This window comes from Pongo abelii, chromosome 17, assembly GCF_028885655.2.
Source record: "Pongo abelii isolate AG06213 chromosome 17, NHGRI_mPonAbe1-v2.0_pri, whole genome shotgun sequence".
Taxonomy (NCBI): Eukaryota; Metazoa; Chordata; class Mammalia; order Primates; family Hominidae; genus Pongo; species Pongo abelii.
The window spans coordinates 58,763,202-58,789,169 of record NC_072002.2 but is presented as its reverse complement, the minus strand read 5'-3'; the positions used below and the strand labels follow the sequence as shown (position 1 = coordinate 58,789,169).

The 25,968-nt window shown below is 35.3% G+C and overlaps 1 long non-coding RNA gene across 1 annotated transcript in view; it reads left to right on the top strand.

Moving 5' to 3' along the window:
- LOC103892978 (uncharacterized) overlaps positions 1 to 25,495 on the top strand; it is a 225,962-nt gene extending 200,467 nt beyond the window's left edge. Inside the window, exons 3-5 of the long non-coding RNA XR_657119.3 lie at positions 22,455 to 22,687; positions 23,505 to 23,779; positions 24,327 to 25,495. This is a non-coding gene — a long non-coding RNA (uncharacterized LOC103892978). The remainder of the gene's footprint in view (positions 1 to 22,454; positions 22,688 to 23,504; positions 23,780 to 24,326) is intronic.
- Positions 25,496 to 25,968: the final 473 nt, after the last annotated feature.

The following is a 25,968-nucleotide window of genomic DNA, read 5'->3' as shown; positions in this document are numbered from 1 at the left end:
CAAAAAAAGTAGAACATCTTTTAACAAATAAAGATGAATCTTAAATATCTATAAAGCAAGAGGAAACAAAAAAAATTAGTAGAAAAAAGGTAGTAAAGATCAAAGCATAAATAAAACTTATAAGAAAAAAGTACAAAAATCAATTAAATAAAAAGTTCACTTTCTAAAAAGATAAAACAAAATCAGTAAGCCTTTAGTACTCTAAAAAAAGAGAGATGACCCAAATACATAAAATCACAAGCAAAAGAGAAGATATTACAATGGATACTGAAGAAATTCAAAGGATCATTAAAGGCTACTGTAACTACTATGAGCAACTGTATGACAATAAATTGGAAAACCTAGAATAGCCAAATTACTAGATGCATTAAACCTATCAAGATTGAACTATGAAGAAATCAAAAACCTTAGTAGACAAATAACAAGTAATAAGATCAAAACTTTAATAAAAACTCTCTAAGCAAAGAAAAATCTGCAAATTAATGGATTCACTTATGAATTTTACTAAACGTTTAAAGAAGAACTAATACCCATACTACTCAAAGTATTGTGAAAAATAGAGGAGAAAGAAATACTTCCAAACACATTTCACAAGGCCAGTATTATCTTGATACCAGAACCAGACTAAGAGACATCAAAACAAAAAAACTACATGCCAATTTATCTGCAATGAACATTGATATAAAAATCTTCAGCAAAATGCCAGCAAACTGATATCAGCAACATATTGTGAACATTATTTATCAAGACTAAGTGGGATTTGTTCCAGGAATGCAAGAATGGTTCAACATACATAAATCAATCAATGTGATACATTGTATCAACAGAGTGAAGGACAAAAACCGTATGATCATTTCAATAAATACTGAGATAGCATTTGATAAAATTCTACATCCCCTTATAATAAAAACCCTTAAAACACTGGGTATAGAATGAACATATGTCAACACAATAGAAGCCATATATGACAGGCACTCAGCTAGTATTATACTTAGCAGGGAAAAAATTGAAAGTCTTTCCTCTAAGATTGGGAACATGACAAGGATGCTAACTTTCACCACTCTTATTCAACATAGATAGTGCAGAAAGTCCCAGCAAGAGAAATCAGACAAGAGAAAAAAACAAAGGGCATCCAAATTCAAAAGAAGAAATTCAAATTATCCTGTTTGCAGATGATGTGATCCTAATTTTGGAAAAACCTAAAGACTCCACCAAAAAACTATTAGTAAAGTTTCAGGATACAAAATCAATATACAACAATCAGTAGCATTTTTTTTTTTTTTAGATGGAGTCTCACTCTGTTGCCCAAGTTGGAGTGCAGTGGTGTGATCTTGGCTCACTGCAACCTCTGCCTCCCACATTCAAGTGATTCTCGTGCCTCAGCCTCCCAAGTAGCTGGGACTACAGGCATGCGCCACCATGCCCGGCTAATTTTTTATTTTTCTAGTAGAGACGGGGTTTCACCACATTGGTCAGGCTGGTCTCGAACTCCTGACCTCAGGTGATCTGCCGCCTCGGCCTCCCAAAGTGTTGGGATTATAGGCGTGAGCCACTGTGCCCAGCCAATCAGTAGCATTTCTACATGCCAACAATAAATAATCTAAAAAAAAAAAAAAAAAACTCAAGAAAGTAATCACATGTACAATAGCTACAAATAAAATACCTCGAAATAAACCAAAAATGTGAAAGATCTCTATAATAAAAACTATAAAATATTGATGAAAGAAATTGAAGAGGACACACACAGAAAGGAAATATATTCCATGTTCATGGATTGTAGAATAAATGTTGTTAAAATGTACATACTACCCAAAGCAGTTTATAAAGTCTATGCAGTCCCTATCATCACAAACTGGTGCCTGTCAGAGGATGGGATGAGGGGAGGGAGAGTATTAGGAAAAATAGCTAATGCATGCTGGGCTTAATACCTAGGTGATGGGTTGATAGGTGCAGCAAACCACTATGGCACACATCTACCTATCTAAAAAACCTGCACATCCTGCACAGAACTGGAAATAAAAAAATTAAAAAGCAAAAAAAAAAAAAAAACTATGGTGGTCAGAATGCAATGGCATGACATACTAAAAATGCTGAGAGAAAAAACCATCAACCAAGAATTCTACACTCAGCAAAAGTATCCTTTGAAAATGAGGGAGAAATCAAGACATTTTCAAATAAACACAAAAACTGAGGTAATTCATTAGTAGCAAATTTGCTCTTCAAAAAAATACTCAAGGAAGTCTTTCAGGCTAAAATGAAAGGTCAATAGACTGAACTTGAAACCCCATGAAGAAATAAGGAACACTGAAAAACATAACTATATAGGTAAATAGAAAGCACAAATTTCTTTTTGTTTGTAACTCTTTATCTCATTTGAAATACAACTTTATAAAGTAATTATAAAAATACAATAAGACAAAATACCAATGACATTGTTCACTGAAATAAAAAAAATCCTAAAATATATATGGAATCACAAAAGACCCGAAATAGCCAAAGCCACAAAAACAACTAAAAAAGAAAACTTCAGGTATCACATTACCTGACTTCAAATAATATTATAGAGCTGTAGTAACCAAAACATCATGGTACTGGAATAAAAACAGGCACATAGACCAATAAAACAGAATAGAGAACTCAGAAATAAATCTATAACATATATAGTGAACTCATTTTTTATAAAGGTGCCAAGAATATACACTGGGGAAAGAACATTCTCTTCAATAAAAAGTGATAGAAAAACTGAATTTTCATATGCAAAATAAAGATACTAGACCCTTATTTCTCACCATATGCAAAAATCAAATAAAATTCATTTCATCTAAGACCTGGAAATATAAAACTACTAAAAACGAACATTGGAAATATTCTCCAGGACACTGTTCTGAGCAAAGATTTCTTGAGTAATACCGCAAAAGCACAGCCAACCAAAGCAAAAATAGATAAAAGGATTCACATCAAGTTATAATGCTTCTGCATAGCAAAGGAAATATTCAATTAAGTGAAGAGACAACTCACAGGACTGGAGATAATATTTGCAAACTATCCATCTGACAAGGGATTAATTACAGAATATGTAAGGAGCTCAAACTACTCAATACAAAAAACCCTAATAATCTGATTTTAGGAAATCAGTATGTCAAAAAGATAGCTGCAATCCCATATCTATGTTCAGCACTATTCGTAATAGTCAAGATATGAAATAAACTTAAGTGTTCATCAACTGCCAAATAAAGAAAATGTGGTGCAAATATACAATGAAGTATTATCAATCCATAGAAAATAATGAGATCCTGTAATTTGCAACAACATGGATGAAACTGGAGGACATTATGTTAAGTAAAATAAGCCAGGTACAGAAAGATAAACTTTTCATGTTCTCACCTATTCATAGGAGATAAAAATTAAAACAACTGAACTCAAGGATAAAGAGTAGAATGATGGTTAGCAGAGGCTAGGAGGGGTAGTGTCTGTGTGGGGGGCATGAGGTGGTGACTAATATGTACAAAAATAGTTTGATATAATGAATAAGATCTAGTATTTTATAGCACAACGTGATGACTACAGTCAACAATAATGTACTGTACATTTAAAAGTAACAAAAAAGTACAATTTGACTATTTATAACACAAAAGATAAATGCTTGAGCTGATGGATAACCCATTTACCCTGATGTAATTAGTACACACTGTATGACTATATCATGTATCCTATACATATATATACTTACTGTATACCCATAAAATTAAAAATTAAAAAAATAAACATAAATACATTTTTATACCTTTTGGTGTGGTTCCCACATCTGAGCATACCTTCTAAGAGAGTAATTTTAAAAAGTACAAATGCTGTAGGTGTATGTGTAGATATTAAAATGTTATTTATAATAGCAAAGATTGGGGTCATCTGTGACACTGACAACAGAGGAATGTTGGATACATTTTAATACTGTGTTTCTCCATGCACCATCTAACCAAACAGTGTATATCTATAACAGATAAAGATATTTTTTAAATCACAACTTCAATATCTTATCAAAACCAATACAATAAAGGTCATTTAGAAATATCTTCAAATCACTTAATACAAGTCTGTTTTAAATTTTCCTTAATTTTCACAGAAATATCTGTTTAAATCAGGTTCCAAACAAATTTTATGCATTATTGTTTAATATCCCCCTAAAGTCTTTTTAACTTATAACAAGCTAAAACTGACCCTATATTCTGTGTCATTTTCTTTCAAATGCCAGTTAGTTATTCAAAAAATCTGGGTCATTTGTCATATAGAATTTCCCACATTGTATTTGGCTAACTCTTTGTGGTTATCATTTAACATGTTTTTCTAAGCTTCATTTTTTCCTGAAAACTGGCAGTTGGACCTAAAGGCTTAGTAAGATAAAAGCTTATTATTATTATTTTTTTTACTCCAGCAAGAGCAAGGCAGAGATGGTACTGTATGCTTCATATTGCATTATATCAAAAGAAATGAAATCTTTGCTTTTCCTGCCTTTAGTAACAGTAGATTTCAATGACGAAAGTGGAATTCATTTTTAAATGAAGGTCCCAATTAGCTTTCATCTGAAGGGTTAAACAGCCATTCATGACTAATACTTAGATCCACTGTTTCTTTATTTTCTTTCTATTTTTGTTGAGGTAGGGTCTTTCTGTTGCCCAGGCTGGTCTCAAACTCATGGTCTCAAGTGATCCTTCCACTTCTGCTTCCCAACTGGCTAGAATTACAGGTGTAAGCTATGCCTCCAGCTATTATTTCATTAGGAAAAAAATTATATAACAATCTTACTTCATTTATAAGCTGTATTTATACTCCAAAGAATAACTGTTTCTTATTCCTTTCCTGGTTTCACTGAAATACAATCCATGCAGAGTAAATACATAATATTTTCCAATTTTCAGAATAATGAGTTAGTTCCTGTGAAAACCCCAACTTTGATGAGAATTTTTAAAAGATCATGAACACATGTATTTTTAATGTTTTGATGTGTTTCAATTCATTGAAGTTATTACTATTTAGATAGTTATGTTTGGCCCCTATTTTTGGCCAGTAAGCTTCCCTAAAAGTCAATTTGTATGTCCTTCTGACATTACCCCACACTTTGCATATCTCTTGGCTTTTAGAGACAACAAGATAACCACACTCATTTTGGAGTTGTCTTGCCCTAGAGAGGAACTACAATCTCCTTCATTCCAAATTTCGGCAGAAGAAGAAGAGTGTTTCATACTGGTGTGTCTGCAGGCGAGGACGAGGGAAGAGTCCAAAATTGGGAGTAGGGGGAATGGAGATAATACTTCTGTGGATTTTAATGAGAACTGGCTCTGTAGGAGGTTTCTCTCTGTGTATTTCTTTCTCTTATTTTTTGAAAGCCTAAGGGCTTTCATCATTGACTTCTTGAATGATTATGTCACATTTATCTCACTACTTTCTAGTTTGTTTTTACTAAATTTGAGAAATAAAGTTTGGAGCCAGAAAGCACTTTTAGCCAAGAGTCAAAACACTTGGATTCTCAGAACCTGCTAACTATGTGGCCATAGACAAAACCTAAAAATGCTCTGGCTCTCATTTTTTTTTCACTTACAAAATGAGGATTATAATAAGTGCCAACTTAACTTTCAGAAAAGATGTGCAAATATTACTAAAACAAAAGTGGGATGGCTTCAAAAAACACAAGTGTACAATTGTGTGTTGCTTAATGACAGGGATTCACTTTAAGGAATACATTGTTAGGTGATTTCATTGTTGTGCAAACATTATAGAGTGTACTTTACATAAACTGAGATGGTACAGCCTACCACATACCTAGGCTGTATAATATAGCCGATTGCTCCCAGGCCACAAACCTGTATAGCATGTTGCTACACTGACTAGTGTAGGCAATTTTATTTGTTTATTTATTTATTTGACAAGAATGAGACTTTAATCAGTTGTAAGTGGAGTTTATAGTGTAGACAGTTTTAACACAATGTTAAATATCTGTGTATCTAAACATATGTAGATGGAGAGGACAGAGCAAGATGGCCTAATAGAAGCCTTCATTGATCATCCCTCCCATAGGACCACCAATATAACATCTACACAAAAAAGCACATTCACAAGAACGAAAAATTATGTGAGGTATCACAATACCTGGTTTTAACTTCATATCACTAAAAGAAGCACTGAGGAGGGTGGGGAAAACAGCCTTAAATTACTGATGCCACCCTTCTTCCATACCCCCAACAGTGGCCATGTGGCCAGGATAATCTATGTGTTTGGGTGAGGGAGAGTGTGGTGAACGAAGTGCTGCTCTGTCACAGCAGAAAGGAAAACGTGGCTAAACTCAGCTGATGCCTACACATGGAGGGGGGCACATTTAGACCAGCTTTAGTCAGAGGGGAGTTAGCTATCCCAGTGGTTGAATTTGAGTTTTGGGAAGCCTTGCCCATGAGGGCTAAGGGGCTCTGGGGTCCTAAATACGCTTGAAATGCAGTCTAGACTACAAGGACTTGCAATTTCTAAAAAGTCCTAGCACCGTACTGGGCTCAGAGCTAGTGGATGTGGGACACCAGCCAGGGTGACTAAGGGAGTGCTTGTCCCTCTCCCCCCACAAACCAAGCAGCACAGCTTGCAGCAACAAAAGTGACTCCTTCATTTTGCTTGAGGAGAGGAAGAGGGAGAGAAGAGTAAGGGGGACTTTGTCTTGCATCTTGGATACCAGGTCAGTCATATTAGGATAGGGCACTGGGAAGAGTCATGAGTCCCCCATTCCAGGCCCTAGCTCTGAACAACATATCTAGACATACCCTAGACCAGATGAGAACTTGCTACCTTAAGGAAAGAAGCCAGTCTGGCAGGATTAATCACCTGCTGACAAAAATGCCCTTGGGCCTTGAAGAACCAGCAGCAATACCCACATAGTTAGTCATGGGCCTTGGGTGAGTCTCTGAGATATGCTGGCTTCAGGCACCAGCTTGGCCACATTGGGTAGAGCACAAAGAGGGCTACTGAATTCCCTGATTCTAGGCCTTGGCTCTTGGGTGGCATTTCTCAACATGTCCTGGACCAAAGGGGAGCCCACTGCCCTGAAGGGTGAGTCCCAGGCCTGATGGCTTCACAAAAGGCTGACTGAAGAGCCCTTGTGGTCTTTAAGTGAACATCTGTGATAGCCTGGTAGTACCTCTCTTGAGTCTCTGGTGGTGGTGGCCATGAGGAAAGGCTCCTCTGCCTGGGGAAAAGGAAAAATATTATCTCATGGTTTGAGTGACACCTTAGCTTCAATACAATAGAACACCAGGCAGATTTCTAAGGTATTTGATTCCAGTCCCTGACTTCCAGACAGTACCTGTGGACCCACCTGGGGACTGAGGAAACTCACTACCCTGATGAAAAAGACAAGCCTGGTTGGTTTTGCCACCTGCTGATTATAGAGTCCTAGGGCCTTGAGCAAACATAAGCAGTAGACAGGTAGTGGTTACACTGGGCTTTGGGTGAGACCAAGTGCTGTGTTGGCTTCAGTTCTGACCCAGTGCAGTCTCAGTGGTAGTGGCCACAGAGGTGTTTATGTCTAGCTTCAGGCAGCTCAGCAGGTAGAGAGAGACTCTCTTTGTTTGGGAGAAAGTAAAGGAAGAGAACAAGAGTTTCTGTTTCTGCCACTTTAAATTTTCCCCCCTAAGTATAATGTTGACTATGAGTTTATCATAGATGGCTTTTATTACCTTAAAGTATGTCCCTTCTATGCCGATTTCGCAGAAGGTTTTAATCATAAAAGGATGCTGGATTTTGTCAAATGCTTTTTATGCATCTCTATTGAGGTAATCATATGATTTTTGTTTTTAATTCTGTTTATGTGGTGTGTCACATTTATTGACTTGCATATGTTAAACCATGCCTGCATTTCTGGTATGAAACCCACTTGATCATGGTGGATAATTTTTTTGATATGCTATTTGAATACTCACAGTCAACTGATCTTCGAAAGAGCAAAAAAAAAAAAAAAACCAACAACAACAACAAAACAAACAAACAAACAAAAACATAAACTGGGAAAAGGCCCCCCTGTTCAACAAATGATGCTGAGATAACTGGCAAGCCATGTGTAGAAGAACAAAATTGGATCCTCATGTCTCACCTTATACAAAAATCAACTCAAGATGGATCAAAGACTTAAACCTAAGACCTGAAAACATAAAATTTCTAGAAGATATCAGAAAAACTCTTCTAGACATTGGCTTAGGCAGAGTTTATGACGAAGAACCCAGAAACAAATGCAACAAAGATAAATAGATGGGAGTTAATTAAACTAAAAAGCTTCTGCACAGCAAAAGAAATAACCAGCAGAGAAAATAAACAACCCACAGAGTGGGAGAGAATTTTCACAAACTATGCATTAAAAAAGGACTAATTACCAGAATCTACAAGGAACTCAAACAAGTCAGCAAAAAAACCCAAATAATCCCATCAAAAATTGGGATAAGGACATGAATAGGTATTCTTGAAAGAAGACATACAAATCACCAAAAATTATATGGGAAATGCTTAACATCACTCTTTATCAGGGAAGTACAAATCAAAACCACAATGAGATATCACCTTACTCCTGTAAGAATGGCCATAATCAAAAAATTAAAAAATAATAGATGTTGGCATGGATTTGATGAAAAGGGAATGCTTTTACACTGCTGGTGGGAATGTGAACTAGTACAACCAATATGGAAAACAGTATGGAGATTTCTTAAAGAACTAAAAGTAGATCTACCATTTGATCCAGCAATTTCACTACTGGATATCCACCCAGAGGAAAATAAGTCATTATATAAAAAAGACACTTGCACATGCATGTTTATAGTGGCACAATTCACAATTGTAAAAATATGAAACCAGCCCAAATGCCTATCAATCAACAAGTGGATAAAGAAAATATGATACACACACACACACACACACACACACACACCATGGAATACTACTCAACCATAAAAAGGAATGAAATAATGACATTTGCAGCAACCTGGATGGAGGTGGAGACCATTATTCTAAGTGAGGTAACTTAAAAAACAGAAAACCAAACATTGTGTGTTCTCACTTGTGAATGAGAGCTAAGTTATGAGGACACAAAGGTATAAGAATTATAAAATGAACTCTGGGAACTCCCGGGGAAGAGTGGAGGGGGAAAGGTTAAAAGACTACACATTGAATACAGTGTACACTGCTTGGGTAATAGGTGCACCAAAATCTCAGAAACCACCACTAAAGAAATTATCCATGTAACCAAACACCACATGTTCCCCCAAACTATTGAGATTTTTTAAAAAGACAAAATAAATTAAGATAACACAGAAAAGGGATTCATAATTCAATTAGATATATTTAATAAAGAGATTGAAATAATTTAAAAGAATCAAGCAAAAATTCTGGAGTTATAAAATGCAACTGACATACTGAAGGCATCAGAATCCCTTATTGGCAGAATTGATTAAGCAGAATAAATAATTAGTGACCTTGAAGAGAGGGTATTTGAAAATACACAGTCAGAGGAGACAAAAAAATAAGAAAGAATAAAGCACACTTACAAGATCTAGAAAATTCTCTCAAAAGATCAAATCTTAGAGTTATTGGCCTTAACCATTTATGGGTTAACTCATTATGGGAAGGGGTAGAGAAAGAGATAGGGGTAGAAAGTTTTTTCAAAGAGATAACAGAGAACTTCCCAAACTGAAGAAAATATATTAACATTCAAGCACAAGAAGTTTATAGAACACTAAGAAGATTTAACTCAAAGAAGACTACCTCAAGACATTTAATAATCAAACTCCCAAAGGTCAAGGATAAAGAAGGATTCTAAAAGCAACAAAATGAAAGAAACAAATAACTCACAAAGGAGCTGCAATATGTCTGGAAAGTTTAAAGGCCAGGCAAGAGTGGCATGACATATTTAACTTGCTGAAGGAAACATCTCTTAACACAGAATATATCTGGCAAAAATGTCCTTCAATCATGAAGGAGAAATAAAGACTTCCTGACAAACAAAGCCTGAGGTATTTTATCAACACCAGACTTGTCCTATGAGAAACACTAAAAGGAGTTCTTCAATCAAAAAGTAAAGAACATTAATGAGCAATAAGAAATTATCTGAAAGTATAAAGTTCACTGTAAATAGTAAGTACTCAGGAAAACACAGAATATTATAACACTGTAATTGTAGTGTGTAAACTACTCTTAAGTAGAAGAACTAAAAGATTAACCAAGCAAAATAATAACTACAACAACTTTTCAAGCATAGACAGCATAATAAGATATAAGAGAAACAGCCAAAATTAAAAAGGGGAGAGATAAAGTGTAGAGTTTTTATTGGTTTTTTTTTTTGCTTGTTTGTTCATTTGTTTATGCAATATGTGTTAAGTTGTCTTCAGTTTAAAATAGTAGGATATAAGATAGTATTTGCAAACTATCTTATATCATGATAATGTCAAATTAAAAACTCTACAACAGATACACAAACAATAAAAAGTAAGAAATCAAATCATACCACCAGAGAAAATCACCTTCATTGAAAAGAAGGAAGGAAAGAAGGAAGAGAAGACCACAAAATCACCAGAAGAAAATGGTTATTTTCTTCTAATGGCAGGATTAAGAGTTCTCACTTATCAATAATAAAATTGAATGTAAATGAACTAATTTCTCTGATCAAAAGATATAAAATGGCAGAATGGATTAAAAAAGAAGACCCAGTGATCTGTTGCCTACAAGAAACACACTTTATCTATAAAGACACACACAGACTGAAAATAAAGAGATGGGAAAAGATATTCCATAACAATGAAAACCAAAAAAGAGCCAGAGTAGCTATACTTCTATAAGAAATAATAGATTCAAGTAAAAGACTATAAAAAGAGACAAAGAAAGTTACTATATAATGATAAAGGGGTCGATTCAGCAAGTGGATATAACAATAGTAAATATATATGCACCCAACAGTGTAGCTCCCATATATAGAAAACACATATTATTAGAGCTAAAGGGAGAGATAGGCCCCAATATAATAATAGCTGGAGATGACAACACATCACTTTCAGCATTGAAGAGATTTCCAATTTAAAAAATCAACAAAGAAACATCAGACTTACTCTGCATTATAGATCAAATGAACCTAGTAGATCTTGACAAACATTTTATTTTGTGACTGCAGAACACACATTCTTCTCTTCAGCATGTGGTTCATTCTCAAAAAAAGACCACATGTTAGTACACAAAACATGTCTTAAAACATTCAAAAAATTGAAATAACATCAATCATATTCTCTGGTTACAGTGCAGTAAGACTAGAAATTGATAACAAGAGGAATTTTGGAAGCTACACAAACACATGCAAATTAAACAATATGCCCCTGAATGACCAGTGGGTCAATGAAGAAATTAAAAATAAAATTGAAAAATTTCTTGAAACAAATGATAATGGAAACAAAACATATCAAAACCTATGGGATACAGTGAGGGCAGTACTAAGAGCGAAGTTTATATCTATAAGTGCCTACATCAAAAAACTAAAATAACTTCAAATAAATAACCTAACAATGCATCTTAAATAACTGGAAAAGCAAAAACAAACCAAATCAATAATTAGTAAATAATATCAGAGCATAAATAAAATTGATACGAAAATACAAAAAACAATGAAATAAAAAGTTAGTTTTCTAAAAAGATAGAGAAAATTAACAAACCTTTAGCCAGATTAACTAAAAAAAGAGAAAAGACCCAAATAAAATTACTGATGAAAAAAGAAACACTAAAACTGATACTAAAGAAATTCGGAAAATCATTAGTGGCTACTATGAGCAACTATATGACAATATAATGAAAAATTAAGAAGAAATGGATGATTTTCTAGACATATGCATCCTACCAAGATTGAACCATGAAGAAACCCAAAACCTGAATAGACCAATAACAAGTAATGAGATTGACTCTATAATAAACTCTCTCAGCAAAGAAAAGCCTGGGACCCAAGAGCTTCAATGCTGAATCTTACCAAACATTTAAATAACTAATCCCAAAAACTACTCCCAAAACCAGAAGAGATAGAAACACTTTCAAACTCATTCTATGAGGCCAGTATTAATCTGACATCAAAACCACAGACACATAAAAAAATACTACAGGCCAATGTCCCTGATGAATAATGATGCAAAATCTTCAACAAAACGCCCACAAAATAAATTTGACAACACATTAAAAAGATCATTCATTATGACCATGTGGGATTTATCCCAGGGATAAAGTTTGGGTCAACATATGCAAATCAATCAATGTGATATATCATATCAACAGAATGAAAGACAAAACAATATCATCATTTTAATTGATGCTGAGAAAACATTTGATAAAATTCAATATCCCTTTATGATAAAACCCCTCAAAACACTGGGTATTGAAGAAGAAATCTACCTCAACAAAATAAAAGCCATTTATGACAGATGCACAGCTAGTATCATACCGAATAGGGAAACACTGAAAGCCTTTCCTCTAAGGTCTGGAACACAAAGATGTTCACTGTCATTCAAGATAGTACTGGAAGTTCTACCTATAGCATTCTGACAAGGAAAATAAATAAAGAGCACTCAAACTGGAAAGAACAAAGTCAAATTATTATTGTTTGCAGATGATACAATCTTATATTTTTAAAAACCTAAAGACTCTATGATATGGGTTGGATCTGTGACCCTGCCCAAATCTCATGTCAAATTATAATCCTCAGTTTTGGAGATGGAGCCTGGTAGAAGGTAATTGAATCATGGGTGAGAATTTCCCCTTTGGTGCTATTCTTGTAATAGTGAGTGAATTATAGTGAGATCTGGTTGTTTAGAAGTGTGTAACACCACCTGCCTCTCTCTCTCCTGTTCTAGCCACGTGAAATTATAGCTCCCTCTTTGCCTTCTGCCATAATTGTAAGTTTCCTGAGGCCTCCTCAGAATTTGCAAAAATGCTGTAATGTTTCCTGTATAGCCCGTGGGATCATGAGCCAATTAAACCTATTTTCTTTATAAATTACCTAGTTTCAGGTATTTTTTATAGTATAGCGGTGAGAGCATAGACTACACTCCACCAAAAAAATTAGAACTGATAAATTCAATAAAGTTGCAGGATACAAGATCAACATTCAAAAATAAGTAGCATTTGTATATGCCAACAGCAATCAATCTGCAAAAGAAATCCCACTTTCAATAGCTACAAACAAAATACAATACCAAAGAATTAACCAAAGAAGTAAAAGCTTTCTGCAATGGAAGCAATAAACACTGATGAATGTCTAACTACCCAAAGCAATCTACAGATGCAATGCAATCCCTATCAAAAAACCAATGACATTCTTGAAGTAGAAAAAAAAAATCCTAAAATTTACATAGAACCACAAAAGACCCAGAATAGCCAAAGCCATGTGGGGCAAGAGAACAAAACTGCAAGCATCACATTACTTGAGTTCAAATTATATTACAGAGTTATAGTAACCACAACATCATGGTACTGACATGTAAGCAGATATATAGAGCAATGAAACAGAATAGAGAACCCAGAAATGAATCCATACATTTACAGTGAAATTTTTTACAAATATGGCAAGAACATACACTGGGGAAAGGATACTCTCTTCAATTAATGGCGCTGAGAAAACTGGTTACTCATATGTCTAAAAAGAAAACTACATCCGTATCTTTCACCATATGCAAAAATCAAGACAAAATTTATTAAAGACTTAAATCTAAGACCTCAAACTATGAAACTACTGCAAGAAAGAGAAACTTTAGGACATTGGAGTGGGCAATGATTTGAGTAATACCCCACAAGCCTAGATAACAAAGCAATAATGGACAAATGGGATCACCTTAAGTTAAAAACCTGTACAGCAAGGAAAATGATCAAAAAATTGAAGAGACAACCCATAGAGTGGGAGAAAATATTCGGAATCTATCCATCTGACAAGGGATTAATAACCAGAATATATAAGGAGCTGAAACAAGCATATAGAAAAAAATCTAACCATGTGATTTAAAAGTGTACAAAATATCTGAATATATATTTCTCAAAAGAAGACATACAAATGGCAAATATGTATATGAAAAGGTGCACAACATCATTCATTATCAGATAAATGCAAATCAAAACTACAATGAGATGTCTTCTCTCCCCAGTTAAAATGGCTTTTATCAAAAAGGGAGGCAATAAAAAATATTGGTGAGGGTGTGTATAAAAGAGAATCCTCATGTGCTATTGATGGGAATGTAAATTAATACTACTATGGAGAACAGCATAAAGGTTCCTCGAAAAACTAAAAATAGAGCTACCATATGATCTGTGGGTATATACCCACCCCCCCGCCCCACCAAAAAAAAGAAATCAGTATATTGAAGTGATGTCTGTACTCCCATGTTTATGGCAGCACCATTCACAGTAGGCAAGATTTGGAAGCAACTCGTGTCCATCAACAGATGAATGGATAATGAAAATGTACATATACATAATAGAGTGCTATTAATCCATAAAAAATAATGAGACCCTATCATTTGCAACAACATAGATGGCACTGGATTTCCTCATTTTAAGTGAAATAATCTCAGGCTCAGAAAGACAAACTGCATCTTCTCACTTATTTTTAGGAGCTAAAAATTAAAACAATTGAATTCATGAAGGTAGAGAGTAGATAAATGGTTACCAGAGGCTGGGAAGGGTAATGAGGAATGAGGGGAAAGTGAGAATAGTTAATTCATGTAAAAAAAGAAAAGAATATCCAAATAAACGCAATCTTTAATGACAAGGGGCATTACCATCAACTCCATGGAAGTTCAAAAAAACCCTTAGAGACTACTACTGACACCTCTCTGCACACAAACTGGAAAATCTAGAAGAAATAGGTAAATTCCTGGAAACTTACAACCTCCTAAGATTGAACCAGGAAAAAATTGAATCCCTGAACAGAGCAATAGTGAATACCAAAATTGAATCAGAAATAAAAAGCCTTCCAACTGGAAAAAAGCCCAGGACCAGACAGATTCACAGCTGAATTCTACCAGATGTATAAAGAAGAGCTGGTACTATTCCTACTGAAACTATTCCATAAAATTGAGGAGGAGGAAGTCCTCTTTAACTCATTCTCTGAGGCCAGCATCGTCCTGGTGGGAAAACCTGGAAGAAAGGCAGAAACACAACAGAAAAAGAAAACATCATGGCATAACCTTGATGAACATAGAAGCAACAATCTTCAACAAAATACTCTCACACCAAATCCAGCAGTACGTCAAAAAGCTATTCCACTATGATCAAGTAGGCTTTACCCCTTTGATGCAAAGTTGGTTTGAGATATGCAAATTAATAAATGTGATTCATCACATAAATAGAACTAAAATTTAAAAAATCATATGATTATCAGAAAAGTCATTTGATAAAACTCAACAACCCTTCATATAAAAAAATCCTCAATGATAATAGCCATCTATGACAAACCAATAGTCAACATCATACAGAATGGGCAAAAGCTGGAAGCGTTCTCCTTGAGAACTGGAACAAGGCAAGTTTGGTAACTCTCACCACTCCTATTTGACATAGTATTGAAAGTTATAGCCAGAGAAATCAGGCAAGAGAAAAAAGTAAAAGGCATCGAAATGGGAAGAGAGGAAGTCAAACTATCTCTGTTTGCAGATGATATGATTCTATACCTAGAAAACCCACAAGTCTCTGCCCAAAGGTTTCTAGATCTGTTAAACAACTTCAGCAAAGTTTCAGAAAACAAAATCAATGTACAAAACTCAGTAGCATTTCCATACACCAACAATGTCCAAACTGACAGCCAAATCAAGAACACAATTCAATTCACAATAGCCATAAAAAGTATAAAATACCTAGGAATAGAGCTTAACAAGTGAAGTCTAAGTTCTCCACAACTAGAATAATGCAACACTGCTCAATGAAGTCAGAGATGATGTAAAGAATTGGACAAACATTCCATGCTCATGGATAGGAAGGATCCATGTTGTTAAAATAGCCATACTTCCCAAAGCAATCTAGAGATTCAATGTTATTCCTATCAAACTACAAATGACAGTCTTCACAGAATTAGGAAAAAAACCATTTAAAAATTCATATAAAAGCAAAAAAGGAGCCCAAATAGCCAAGGTAATTATAAGCAAAAATAACAAAGCTCGAGGTATCTTGTTAATGGCTTCAAACTGTGCTACAAGGCTACAGTAACCAAAACAGCATAGTACTGGTACGAAAACAGACATTTAGACCAAAGGAATAGAATAGAGAGCCCAGAAATAATGTCAGACACCTATAATAAGGTGTCTATGACAAGGTTGGCAAAAATAAGCAATGAGGAAAGGACTCCCTATTCAATAAGTGATGTTGGGATAACTGGCTAGCCATATGCAAAATATTAAAACTGGACCCTTTCATTACACCATATATAAAAATAAACTCAAAATGGATGAAAGACTTAAGTGTAAAACGTAAAGTTATAAAAACTTTGGAAGATAACCTAGGAAACATCATTCTGAACATAGATCTTGGCAAAGACTTCACAATGAAGATGCCAAAAGCAATTGCAACAAAAACAAAAAGTGACAAGTGGCACCTAATTAAACTAAAGAGCTTCTGCAGAGCGAAACAAAACTATCAAGAGCATAAACAGACACCCTACAGGATGGGAGAAAATATTCACATACTGTTCATCTGACAAAAGTCTAATATCCAGAATCTATAAGGAAGTTAAACAAATTTACAAGTAAAAAGCACACAACCCTATTAAAAAGTGGGCAAAGCATGTGAACAGACACTTTTTAAACGAAGACATGCATGTCGACAACAGGCATATGAAGAAATGCTCAAAATCACTAATCATTAGAAAAATACAAATCAAAACCACAAAAAGGTACTGTATTAGGGTTCTCCAGAGGGACACAACTAATAGGATATATATATACACATATGAAAGGGAGTTTACTAAGGAGAATCAACTCACAGGATCACAAGGTAAAGAAATCCCACAATAGGTCGTTTGCAGGCTGAGGAGCAAGGAAGCCAGTAGTGGCTCAGTCTGAGTCCCACAGTCTCAAAATTAGGGAAACCAACAGTGTGGTCTTCAGTCTGTGGCCAAAGGCTCAAGAGCTCCTGGCAAACCACTGGTGTAAGTCCAAGCGTGCAAATGCTGAAGAACCTGGAGTCTGATGTTCAGGGACAGGAAGCACCCAGCACAGGAGAAAAATGAAAGTTAGAAGACTCAGCAAGCCAGATATTTTACTTTCTTCCGCCTGCTTTTTCTAGTCACACTGGTAGCTGATTGGATGCTGCCCACCTACATTGATTGTGGGTCTTCCTCTCTCAGGCCAGGAACTCAAATGTTAATCTTTTCTGGAAACACCCTCACAAACACAGCCAAAAACGATAATTTGCATCCTTCAATCCAATCAAGTTGACAATGTTAACCATCGCAGTTACCATCTCACACCAGCCAAAATGGCAATTATTAAACAGTCAAAAAATAACAGATGCTGGCAAGGTTGTAGAGAAAATGGAATGCTTATACACTGCTGGTGGGAATAAAATTAGTTCAGCCATTGTGGAAAGCAATGTAGTAACTTCTCAAAGAACTCAAAACAGAATTATCATTCAACCTGGCAATCTTATTCTTGGGTATATACCCATAGGAATAAATCATTCTAGCAAAAAACATATGCATGAATATGTTCATTGCAGCACTCTTCACAATAGCAAAGACATGGAATCAACTTAATGCTCATCAATATAGACTGGATAAAGAAAGTGTGGTACATACACACTATGGAATATTACGCAGCCATTAACAATGAGATCATGTCATTTGCAACAACATGGATGCAGCTGGAGGCTATTATTCTAAGGAAACTAAAAGAAACAGAAAACAAAATACCACATGTTCTCACTTATAAGTGGAAGCTAAACATTGAGTACAAATGGATACAAACAGGAAACACAATAGACTCTGAGGCATACTTAAAGGTAGAGCATGGGAAGAGAGAGGATCTAAAAACTATTTATGAGATACTATGCTTATTACCTGGATGATGAAATAATCTGTATGCCAAACCCCTGTGACATGCAATTTACCTATATGACAAACCTACACATGTACCCCTGAAGCTAACAATTAAAATAGTAACTACAATAATAATATATAGCAGCTTAAAATAAAAGGAAAGAACTGATATATGTTTCCTGATACCCATTGCACATTTCTTTTTTTTTCCTTTCACATTTTGTTTGTTTTTTTATTTTTTGTGTTTTTCTTTTTTTATTATACTTCTAGTTTTAGGGTACATATGAACAACGTGCAGGTTAGTTACATATGTATACATGCACCATGTTGGTGTGCTGCACCCATTAACTTGTCATTTAACATTAGGTATATCTTCTAATGCTATCCCTCCTCCCTCCCTCCACCCCACAACAGGCCCCAGTGTGTGACGTTCCCCTTCCTGTGTCCATGTGTTCTCATTGTTCAACTCCCACTTATGAGTGAGAACATGTGGTGTTTGGTTTTTTGTCCTTGAGATAGTTTGCTGAGAATGATGGTTTCCAGCTTCATCCATGTCCCTACAAAGGACATGAACTCATCATTTTTTATGGCTGCATAGTATTCCATGGTGTATATGTGCCACATTTTCTTAATCCAGTCTATCATTGTGGGACACTTGGGTTGGTTCTAAGTCTTTGCTATTGTGAATAGTGCCACAATAAACATACGTGTGCATGTGTCTTTATAGCAGCATGATTTATAATCCTTTGGTTATATACCCAGTAATGGGATTGCTGGGTCAAATGGTATTTCTAGTTCTAGATCCCTGAGGAATCCCCACACTGACTTCCACAATGGTTGAACTAGTTTACAGTCCCATCAACAGGGTAAAAGTGTTCCTATTTCTCCACATCCTCTCCAGCACCTGTTGTTTCCTGACTTTTTAATGATCACCATTCTAACTGGTATGAGATGGTATCTCATTGTGGTTTTGATTTGCATTTCTCTGATGGCCAGTGATGATGAGCATTTTTTCATGTGTCTTTTGGCTGCATAAATGTCTTCTTTTGAGAAGTGTCTGTTCATATCCTTCGCCCACTTTTTGATGGGTTTTTTTTTCCTTGTAAATTTGTTTGAGTTCATTGTAGATTCTGGTATTGCAAAAATTTTCTCCCATTCTGTATGTTGCCTGTTCACTCTGCTGGTAGTTTCTTTTGCTGTGCAGATGCTCTTTAGTTTAATTAGATCCCACTTGTCAATTTTGGCTTTTGTTGCCATTGCTTTTGGTGTTTTAGACATGAAGTCCTTGCCCATGTCTATGTCCTGAATGGTATTGCCTAGGTTTTCTTCTGGGTTTTTATGGTTTCAGGTCTAACATTTAAGTCTTTAATCCATCTTGAATTAATTTTTGTATAAGGTGTAAGGAAGGGATCCAGTTTCAGCTTTCTATATATGGCTAGGCAGTTTTCCCAGCACCATTTATTAAATAGGGAATCCTTTCCCCATTTCTTGTTTTTGTCAGGTTTGTCAAAGATCAGAGGTTGTAGATATGCGGCATTATTTCTGAGGGCTCTGTTCTGTTCCATTGGTCTATATCTCTGTTTTGGTACCAGTACCATGCATGCACATTTCAATCATGGTAAATTACTGAGGTTTGAATCTGGCTTGATATAAAGATGTGAACTCCTTGGTTGCAGAAACTGCATTTATTTTTCACTACTATGGACTTGTTTACCCAGTAGTCAGTGGAATACCTGGCACATGGCTATGGTTAAGTAAATACATGTTGAATAAATAATTTTCTTTTGAAAGAAAGTTGATTAATGTAAGAGTTTGATGTATCACTGGCTCCCGAATGGGACAGGCTTTGATTCATGCACCAACAGGGTGGGACATAAACAGAAGTATAGCTATATTCATATTAAAAGCCATCACTCTAATGTTATGGCCATATTCATTGACTATTTCCATTCTACTCCCACCCAACCCCCAGAAAAAAGAAACAAAAGAACAGATCAGCTTGGATTCTATTACAGTGCTGATGGTAACAGCATCTTTGTAACCTACCTAATAGGTTGGTGCAAAAGTAATTGTGGTTTTGCCATTTTAATGGCAAATTTTAAAAACTGCAATTACTTTTGCACCAACATAATAGTATGCCAGAACTTTTCTTCATGTTTGCTGAGTTTGCTTTCCCTTGAGCTTGTAACAAGTATTGTTTTCTGCAACATTTTATTAGAACTTGATTTCACATGGACTGTGGACGGACATATCCATACTTATTTCAATCAGCTTATAAACTATTATTTTTTAAAATAAAGACATAGACCTAGATTCATATTCTTTTGTTTTCATTTGGGGCAGTAACTATTATAATATGCCTTTTGAGCATATCCAGTAATTTTAAAGCTTTACTCCCATGTACTAATATATTTTTAAAAATCTCTTTAAGTAGTATCTATTGCCCTTAGGACCATTTAATGTCAAATTATAATTTTTTGATAATCATTCTCTTATGTAATTTTTGAGATAGAAGCTGTGATATTATTTGGGGAGCTGGGAGCAATTTGGGGCTTGTTATAGGCATTTTTCCTCAATAAATTATTGAAAGGAGACTAAGGAAAAAATTATGACTATTATAAAATTGCTGATTACATGATAATAAACAAGGAAGTCATCTGGTTATCTTTGTTTTTCCTTCTGATAGTGCTTCAGATTTCTATAGATACAAACATCTAGGTGATTGTATGAAATTGTCACCATTTCCAAAGTATTTTATCAAAAATATATGATGCAGGTTCAATCAAGCCTATGATGATAGGCTTCATTTGTGTGGGTGTGACTAGGGAGGGAGAAAATATCAAAGTACAAAATAGAACATTTCTGAATAGAGCTACACATGCTTCGATTAGACAAATCCTAAGATTTTTGTACCATCTTCACATTCCCAATAATTCCGTTTCTACAGACTCCTGTAAAAGGAAGAAATTGGTTGGCGTCTCTGCAAGCCCCTCCTAGCCAGAGGAGTCAAGAAAATGCCATACAATGTATCCCCTTGTTTATTCTACTCAACATGTGCAGATCTTTGAATTTGTGTCTTTTATTAACTTGGCTTTTTGATAATATGGTCCTGCACCACAAAACAATGTTTTGTTAAATGATAGACCTCATAGATGACAACAGTAGCCCTATAAGATTGTAATAGAGCTGAAAAAGTTCTATTGCCTAGTGACATCATAGCATAATTACTTTATTTTAAAAATAAATTTAGTGTAGCCTAGGTGTACAGTGTTTATAAACTCTATATTAGTCTCCAATAATATCCAGGGCTTCACATTCACTCACCTCTCCCTCATTGACTCATCCAGATCAACATCCAGTCTTGCAAGCTCCATTTATGGTAAGTGTCCCATCCAGTTGTGCCATTTAAACATTGTTTTGACCATATCTTTGTTATACCTTTCCTGTTTAGTTACACAAATATTTATCATTGTGTTATAATTACCTACAATATTTAGTACAGTAACATGCTATATAGGTTTGTAGCTTAGGAGCAATAGACAACACTATCTAGGTTTCTGTAAATACCCTCTATGATGTTTGCAAAATAACAGAATTCTGTAAAAATGCATTTCTCAGAATGTATGCTATCATTAAGCAACATGTGACTGTATATGGTAACAGGACACACTTATAAATAAAAGAGATAAAATGGTAAAAATCTTCAGTAGCCTTTCAGAACAAACTGCTGAGAGAAAAATACATTGTGCATTGTGTGTTTGTAAATTTCCAAAGGAAATATATCATGAGGACAAATTGATAGAAATGATCAGGGTTTTTTGAAAGTGTAACTGGATTGGTGTATAAAGGAATATGTAGGATTTGAATTAATTATTTAACAAAATGGATACATGTGAAAAAGACAATGGCTTTTTTTTTTTTTTTGCCTTTCTTTGAAGGACAACTGTTGCAGATGCTCTTAGATTTTACATACAACATGGAAAAACTTAAATCATCTTTAATTCTTGGGTGCAATATTTACAAACAGTAATAGCTCATATTTATACTACTCAAAGGTTTGCAAACCTTTTTTCTACATAGTTATTACCTTTATCCATTAGTATATGGTAGGCAGATGAGAATTTGTCTTTTTTTACTTAAGGGAAATTAGCTCCAAGAGATTAAACAGTTAATGGGGCAGTATAGGAACCTGGCCCTCTGAGCCCCTGTGCAAGGGTTTGCCTCTTATTCACCACACATCTTCTGGGCTCTGGGAGTGAATGCTTCTTATGGCACCATCTTGAGCAAATAATTTCAGTTTTTCTGTTTTTTTTTTCTTCATTTGCCCCCATATCAGATGGATGATGTTTCAAGAATTCTTAGAGATTTACACATAATTTCTGTGTTTTCTGTTTTGCAGAAGAAAGAGACATACAAATGTGAGCTGTTGTCACAACAATGATAAGAAATCAGGAGTCGAAAGATGTGGAGTAAGGGGGAATTTCAGAGAAAACACAAAACACAAAATAGGAAACAGAGACAGGAGAAGATTGCTATGACAAAATTGCAGAAGGTGAAATCTTTGGCAGCCTCTTATTTCTCTGGAGAATATGATATTGTCAGGCTGAGGTGGAAGAATCACATGGTCATACTGTAAGTGCTATGGTTCCAAGTGGTAATGTTATTGATCAATTTTCAACCTGAAATTTGTAATGATAATCCCCACAAGTTGCTTGAGATCCTTAACAGTGAGGTTTTTAGTGAGTTTAACCAACTGTCAGTGCTTGAAAACTTGCCTACAGAGGGCAGCACAAATACAACTAAACTTAGGGGTAAAGCATGAAATGCATCCAGATTCACAATTGTTTCAGGATCCGCTTGCAACTGAAGCATTGGCTGCACAAGATTCGGCTGAGGGAATATATATAAAACAGAATATTCCTATATGATGTTAGTTTTAAAGGTAGATTTTTGGCAGTGGGAGGGTTAGCATTAACATTCATAATGTCACCTGTAATATATGTGTTATTTTGACATTTTAATATTTTAGAATACAGATATGAATATGCTAATACCATTTTGAAGAGACAATGCCCATATATATATCACTTGGAATTGTTAGAAATTGGTTGAGAATAAAAGATGATCCCTTTTTATGAACTTGGAATTGTTAGAAATTGGATAAAAATTAGAGATGATCCCTTTTTATGACTTCAGCCTAGGAGTACATTGTAGAAAGCCAGGACCAAATCTGACACACTGAAACTTTGATTCCTGATTTTCAAACAAGAAAAAATACTAGGTGAAGTAAACTGGCTTAACAAGAAGTTATGAATCCAGAACCTGGATGTCAGATATTGATGATCTAGGCTGAGGTGCCTATTCTCTGCCCTTGCCCTATCCTAAAACCGTATGGATGGAAATGAGCCCACCTTTTGCTCTGAACTGGTGCATTCCTTCCTCACTGCAGGTTGAAGAGGTCTTGAAACATTGAGCTTTCCTCTACAAGCAGAAGGATAGCACTGGCAGCCATCCACTGGCCCAGCAATATCCTGGATTGAGACGATATCATTTGCATTACTTGCTGAATGAAACAGTGAAAATGACTGCAGATAACCTCAACTAAGTCCAAGACATCATTTTCAAATCTGGACCAGCCCTTGCCATCTAGACTGAACAGAGATTGCAGTTTCCAGGAGAGTAGATGGAGTAATGATAAAAGCACCTCCCAAAACTTTTGCCTTGGTAGGTTTTGGATTTAGGAGGTATCTGGGTTTCCATTCTCTTCAAATTTTCAATGACAATGACTTCCAGTTCCCCACAAATTTCCCTTGATTTCCTGACCGTAGAGCCACATATTCATGTTCTTTCCATCCATATATTAATACATGGGTATAAGCCAAGATATAGGACTTCAAGCACTTTGCATGGATGCCCAGTCCATCTCACTGACTGTGTATTCTCTAAGCTTACCACTGGGCCTTAAGCCCTTTATTGAACGTAAAGCATTCAGTAAAGAGTTTAAGGGCTCTTTTCTTTACTTCTGCCACATCCAGAATGCTTGGTTTAGTTAGAATCTGAAAAGGAATTGTATTTAAACTTCTCATTTAGACCCTTCTAAGGAAAATGCCAAGAAAAGAAGGTTGTGATCTTTTTCTTGGTAGTTTCATAATAGAAAGTCTTAAGAACAGTTACAGTTGTTGAAATCCACCCTCTCTCTGATTCATTGAATTGGAGATAGCTATCCAACTACTAGTTGTCCTTTCTCACTAACTCTCTTAATTATTTCTAGGTGCTACAGAGTGGCACATAACTAAATATTATCAAAGAATTTTACAGTCCTAGGCCTTCTATTACTGTGTATTACAGTCTGCTGTAATCATTCTAATGGTCTAAGATGTTGCAACTAATTTACCCAAGGCCTGAACACCAGAAGTGCCAAAATTGTCTGGGAGTTTTATTCTGCATCCAACCATTACCAGGAAGGAGGATGTATTACTTCTCTTTTCTTTACAAGTGTCAGTGCAAATCCAGCCATCAAACAAAAGTTAGACCTAAAAGCTTTTAGATTACAGCGATTATTACAGATTTTACATGAGATAAAAATGTAATTGCTCCATTTCCTTTATTCTTTCTTTCATTTTCTTCCCTCTCACTGTATATTTTAGATTGTCCTGCTTGACTGCCAGGTCAGACCCAGCACACAAAGATATCTGTTATAAGACTGGGGAGCTGCAGTGTTCTTTTTTATAAGAAATGAAATGCTTGGAATTTTTCTTCCAAATGAATCACAAAACTTCCATGGTCATTTTCATTTTAAATTATTTTATGTCCATGTAAACTCATGCATTACCTATAAAGGAATAATATTTCCAGCCATGTGGATAGTGACAGAGAATGAGCTGAAGGCAGCAATCCTTCACAGGCAAAGTGGTGCATGCATTTTTTTTCATCTTCTTTTTTCCTTTTCCATATTCACTCATCCTTTTAAATTCTTTGAATCTACTTTTTCCTCCCTCGCTCCCTTCCCATCCTCCATCTCTATCTTTGTAATTTATTAATTCCTTTTCTTCTTTTTTCTCCAGACTTGGATACTTGTCCATCCTCTCATCATTCTCTTTCGTACACATTCTCTGACTTGTAGGTCCTAAGATTCTCATATTCTGAAATTAACCCTCTGCTTAACAGGGTATGTTTATAAACTATTTGACTGAAAAGGAATTGCCCAAGTTATCAAAGACATCCTGTCAGGAATGTCAGCCTTTTACTCTCATTCATGCTCAGAGAAACAGTGCTTCAGGGATTATAGCCCGGAATATGGCAGACTCCGATTTTAAATTTGTTTGCCCTTTGCCTCCTAATATCCATTTTCCCCTAAGTTTAACTGGGCATATTTCCCAGTTTGCCTTGCAAATGTGTTGCCATATAACTGCACTTTGTCTAATAAAATGAAACTGAGTATGTTTTGTGTAGTTTCTGGGAAGAGTCCTTAAATAGAGAAGGAACTCTGTTCTTATAATCTACCTTATGTCCTGAAGTGCTTGCATGATGGCTGAAGCTCCAGCAGTCATTTGTAACCATTAAGACAAGAGTCTTTTCCTAGGGAGGATGAGATACAATAAACTGATAACTTTGTGGATTACTCATAATAGTCCTGAATTGCCTATATTTGTGCTTTTTTGTTAAAAAAAAAAGTGAAATAGATCAACTTTTATTATGTTTAAACTACTTTTTTATGGAAGTTAGCTATTCTATGCAGCTGAATCTGATTTTAACTGATGCACCCAGATTTTCCTAATTCCTGTTTCTACCCCAGATGCCCTGCTGCTTATCTGAGTTTCTGGAATGATTTCTCATTTGATTACTTCCTACATGTCCCTGTTTCCTAATGCATTAATATTGGGTTTGCCAATAAGAAACTTTTTAGAGTTGGA